A 5,918-nucleotide genomic window follows, 5' to 3' on the forward strand; every position below is an offset into this window, starting at 1 on the left:
ACTCTTTTGTTTATGGTTAGGAAACATAACCATCTTCGATTAACGAGCTAGTCAAGTAGAGGCATACTGGTGACACTTTGTTTGTCTATGTATTCACACAAGTATTATGTTTCCGGTTAATACAATTCTAGCATGAATAATAAACATTTATCATGATATAAGGAAATAAATAATAACTTTATTATTGCCTCTAGGGCATATTTCCTTCAAAACTCTGGTTTAAGCTCAGGCTGTGCGGCACCATAAACCGCCACCAAAGCCCAGTTGAAACCATCTATTTTAGACCTGACTCGAAACTTTACCGCGAAATCGCCCATCACTACACTTCGGACTTCAAGCGAATCGCATCTCACGCCAAGTAAGATACCACCCGATCTTCCTCGCGAAGGGAGGCAATGCCAATCGAAATCAATACCTCCCACAAGAGAAGACAGAAACTGGGGTGCAAAGTTTTCTCTACCAGTCTCCGATAGAACAATGAAGTCGAAACGCTGCTCTAAAGCTGCCTCAGCAAGAAACCTTCTTTTAGCCAAGTCCTTTAGACCTCTGCTATTCCAAAAGATTCCTTTCATATTTCATCATGGAATTTTTTAGTAATACGAATTCTAGCACTCCTACGAACTGCGGAATCGGGATAGATCTTTCATTTCGACTTGCGCTTAGGTTTACTAGGTTCTGACGTCCGGTCCTCATAACCGGGTTCAACTGTACTACCAGCATCATTCTCTATGGGCACATCATCGTCCTCAGACTCATGAATGGGGGGTGCTAGATCCGCACACAGGTTATCGAGCACTCGAACCCCTAATGCATCAATCTCAACATCATTCATCGGTTTGACCACAGCAAGATTACGAATAGTCTCTAAGGCACGCTCTGCCTCCAAATCCAATAGATCATTCACTGAATTGGTAATCTCACTATCAGTAGCTCCTACTGAAACTCCTAATTGGTTTGCATTATTAATAATCTCCTCATTAGAAAAATGCAATAAAGAATTAGATATGTTGACAGACATACCCGTAGAAAATGCAGCATCCTGAAGCTTGGCCACCCTCATAGCGCACGCTGCTGCATATCGTCCACCTCCGGGAGCTCATGGATGCGAGCACTCATCCGTCTCCCCGTCGAGGCGGGGTCGGGGATCCCGCCAAAAGCAACGACCTCCTCCCTAGTAAAGCCTCGCGCTGAATCCCTCAAAGGAGCATCCGAAGTTACCGGAAGAGGCGGCTGCGGGCTCCCAAGCCCCTCAGGGTCCACGGCCACGGGTACGCGCGGGAAGGGGAAGGCGGGGGCTGCCTGCCCGTGCCCTCCTCCTGCCCCACCTGCCGGCGCCGTCGGCGTAGGAGAAGCGGTCCGCCTGACCGCCGGAGAAGAAGGGAGAGCCATATGGCCACCTACCCCAGCTCCCCCCCAGCGCGGCCGCTGGCTCGGGTGTCACCGCCCCAACCGGAGAAGCAAGAACCGAGGCCACCTGCCTCGGGCTCCCACCCCCGGTGCTAGCCAAGCCCATCAGGACGGGCATCGCTGTAGGAGAGAGGGCCATGCAGCCTCCCCCATTGCCGACCATCGCCAGCATCACCGGTGTGACCTGCGCCAGACTAAGAGAAGGAGAGGCCGGGGCCACCTGCCCCAGACTCCCCTCCCCACACCGAACCTCCGGAACTGTCGTCGTATCCCGACTGGCGACCGTGGTAGGGGAAAGCGGACTCACCTGAGGATCCACCTCCCTATCCCCTCCCACCATCACAGGGCCAGCCACATCATCAAGCTCCAAAGGCGGAAGCATACACTCAAAGCTATCATCAGACTCCACCCTGTCACTCCAAAGCCGGGGAGGAGCCGATGCTGGCTCAAAGGACCCAAATCGCAACGTGCTCATCGGTACCGCCGGAGCCGGTGCAGGCTCTACTCCGGAACCATCTCCGGGCAACTGAGCAACCGGACTCGACCCATTGGCCCTCTCACATCCTGCCTCATCAGTCGGGTCCCCACGAGCACCGGCATCACCATCCTCCTCGTGCATATCCATAGCAGCCCCAGAAACCGCATCGGCAAATAGCTCCGAATCCTCAAACTCAATCTCAAGTGGAAACACCTCTCCCCGGTAAAACCAGTTAACCACGTCCGGGACAAAATCAATGTCCAGAACACCCACTAATAGCCGGGCCACCCCATGAGCGCGGGTGAAAGCCATGTCCACTTCCTCAGTCTTACCAACCAACGTACCCAAACTCGCCACTACTCGAGCATCGGTCAAAGCCTCAGATGGGGCCCCTGAAAACCGCAGCCACACTTGAGTCAGCGGCTTTCCCTTAGGCTCCACCTTTTTCCACTCATGAAACTCCAGGATGCACTTAGTACCAGGCACCTTGCACAACCCAAAACTCAACAGCTTCTGCAAATCGTCCACCGTTGGGAAATCAACCCTAAAGACATTGTCCTCGATCTGAACGAGCTCCCACTGGAAATCACTGGAAGCCAGTTCCTGAAGTCTCTGCACAATTTGAGCCTTAGACACCACTTTGCGGGTGGCTTTCACAATGCCAGTAGTCATACTCTAAGTCTCAACTGGAATCTCCCTCGCCGCTGGGGACTCAAAGAAAGTGAGCTCGGCACAATATACTCCATACATCGTGAGCGCAGGAGCCTGATCACGCATAACCGGGCAGTCCCCCATAACATGAGCAGTCTTACCACACGAGCTACAGAGTTCCGCCATGCACTCAGCAATAAAGTGGCCCTTCTCGCCACATCGATAACACACCATCTTTTCTTTCTTATGCGCCCACTTGGACGCCCTCTCAGACTCAGCCCTGTCCCCTGCCTCGGCATCAACTCCAGTTACAGGAACCTCCACATTGGCCAAAGCCGTCACAACCTCCATCGCCTGGCTAGGCAACTCAGTCGACTGCACAGGGTCGACGGCCATATCCGAAGCTTGATGGTCAACCACGACCGGTGGTGGGGGCGGCTTGCGGAACCGACCACGTCCACCACCACGGCCACCACGATGGCCACGGTATCCGCCTCTCTGCCGGTTGTTCAGGCCAGTAGCCCCCTCGACAAAACCTCCCACTAGACCAAGGAATGGTCTCTCATCAGAACCATCACTTTGCCAAGCGTATCCACGTCCACCTCCCGTAGACGACGAACCACGGTGCTGTCCTTTCCCGTAAGCACCAAAACCATCATCTCCCTACTGTCCTCTGGGCGGCTCATTAGCTCCACCATCCTCCGCATCCAGCCACACCTGCGATGGGTCTAAACGCTTTTGCGCCGGTCTCACGACATAGTGGGGCGGTGGCGCGGCACGAGGCACTGGCGGCGCAACACCCCGCCCCACGGCCGCAGGCATTGGAGGTCTCGGGGGAGGGACACCACTCCCCGCAGCAGCAAGGGCCGGCGCAGTAGGCTGCAGCCCACCTCGCCCGACAGTCGGTACCGGCCCGGACGGCACCGCCGGACGCTACAATGGCGGTCGGGCACCATGGCCACCGCCCCGACCCGCGGCAGGAAGAGAAGCCGGCACCGGTGGGCGGATGGCACCGCCCCTACCTGCGGTAGCAACCTGGGCCGGAGCCGGTGGGCGGAAACCAGGAGCTCCAACCCCGCGGCCAAGGGCCGACGAGTTAGAACCCACTGGTGCCACGCCTCGACCCGCCGCCGGCACGCCACGGTTTGCCCCATGAGCACCGGCACCACGACCGGAACCCACGGCCGGCGGTGGCACCTCCACGCCACGACCGCCACCAGAGACAGGCGGTTGCACCACTTCGGCACGGGCCGACCCGGCCGGCTCAGCCGAGCTCTTTCTCGCGGCTCCCCGACCCGCCAAGAGAAGCGGTGGGATTCGACGTGCACGGCCCCCGCGATCTGCACGGCGATGAGGAGCCCGACGGCTGCAAACCCTACGGCGCACGACGGGAACAGGAAGACTAGACGGGTCGTTGCATGCCTCTCGCACGTAAACGACCGCATCGTCCGATCGCCCCTCTGTATCCAGCCCAAGGGACACCGGCCCACCTGCGCCCCTTCGTTCAGGGCCTCATACCCAGCCGAAGGCGGCCCAGTCTCCACCGATGGCCCAGCAGCGCCAATCAAGGCATTCAAACGAGCCGCCCTAGCCGCCGCGATCGGGATCGGCGCCACCGGCGCCGGCGCTGCCCGGCCGCCCTTCTTCCTTCTTACCACCACCGTCCACGCTTCCGGAGGAACCAAATCGAAAAGAGTAAGCTTTGGGAGACTTACCTTGGGAATGGGTCCCTTCCATGGCCGAGGGGCATACGCGGCCGTCCTCCGGTGTACAATACGCCGGAGCAACTCCAAGTTCTCTCCGGGACGCAAACCAGTCCTTGCCGGATCCTCTGGAGGGACCACCGCCTCCACAATCTCCGCCACCTCTTCCTCATCGTAGCCGGGGTTAAAGGCTTCACAAATCACATCTGAGGGAGTCAGTGAATATTCCGTCGAGCTGCCGGAGCGCCCGCCGTCTTCATCCTCATCCCCGCTATCCTCCTCCGTGAGTGCCCAAAAACGCCCGCCCACTTTCCGGCGATCACCGGTGATGGCCGACGTCGACCCGCCCGACGGCATCGAGTCGCCCGTGCGCCACCTGTGATCATCTTCGATTTTCTTCGCCAGTGGTACATCATCGTCCGCATCAGCCAAAACAGAAAATCGTCCCCCAAAATCGTCCACCATGACTACATGCGGCAATGCTCTATGGCAGAGCCTATCGACAGAGATGAAGCACGAGCTAGCCGCAACTGACCGCGCTTGCGGCCGCCCGGCAGAGCCACCATGCCAGGCGGATCGAGGCCGATATGCCGGCAAGCTCGTCCAAGGTCTCCGACAACGAGGACGACCCCACGATGGAGATGGGCTCTCGTGACACTGCACCGGAGCCCGTGCATGTGCATACCGGCTTCACCATGAAGCAGGTGCAGATGCACTACAACATCGTCATCGTCGAACCGGTCTGCCCGCTAGTTCGTCGGCGGCCAAGACTCACGAGCGGTGATAATGATTTTATTATTAGGTGAGATATAAATTGTTCAAACCTGGGACGGTCAAGACTCACGAGTACAAAACAATTCAATCTCACTCTTGTATTTCATGTGCAATCATATTGTAGTGTTGCGAGCCATGTCACAGCTAACTAATATAAGATGGTTTCTTTTTTACCGAGAGAACTTTCGATTTATTCATCTTCAATTATGACAATATAACGAATATCAGAAATAATAAAAATTACATCCACATCTGTATACCACATAGTAACGACTACAAGCGTTGAAGCGAGTTGAAGGTACGCAGTCGTCATCGCCCCTCCGTCGCGGGAGCCGAGCCAAACTTATTTCGCGCCACACGTGCGACACTTATCGTTTTTTTTGTTGATACAAAAAATATACATGGTTTCTCTTGTGTGTTTGCGCCTGTCATTTTGGATCAATTGCATTGTTACTTGTGGAGGTGGATTTTATACCTATGTGTGATGTGTGATTCTATCATTAGGTGAGATATATTATTAGGTTAGATATAAATTGTTCAAACTTGGTTCGGTCAAGACTCGAGAGTACAAAACAATTCAATGTCACTCTTTTTGTATTTAAAAAAAAAAACTAAAATATGGTTTCTTAACGGACATAACTTTCTTGCACGCGTACATTCAAAAAAAAATTGTGATACAAACATCTAACTAAGTAATCGTCGTGTTTTTCACAACATATGTGACCGAAATATATACAAGATGACGATACTCTTGTGATTTGGATGGAAACTTGGAAATAAGAAAAGCACATGTGATAATGAATCCTTTTTCATTCTTAATTCAATAGCCACATGTGATAAGCTTTATGATGACATGTGTTAATCTCTATTGCCTCATGTTTACAAAAATCCAAAACCTATATTTT

General features: G+C 54.3%; 1 pseudogene; it reads right to left on the reverse strand.

The window, feature by feature from the left end:
- Nucleotides 1-643: 643 nt before the first annotated feature.
- On the reverse strand, nt 644-4,704 carry LOC147983543 (uncharacterized; annotated as a pseudogene).
- Nucleotides 4,705-5,918: the final 1,214 nt, after the last annotated feature.

The sequence above is a fragment of the Triticum urartu genome, chromosome 2A (assembly GCF_056163025.1).
Source record: "Triticum urartu cultivar PI428250 chromosome 2A, HENAU_Tu73, whole genome shotgun sequence".
NCBI classification, from domain to species: Eukaryota; Viridiplantae; Streptophyta; class Magnoliopsida; order Poales; family Poaceae; genus Triticum; species Triticum urartu.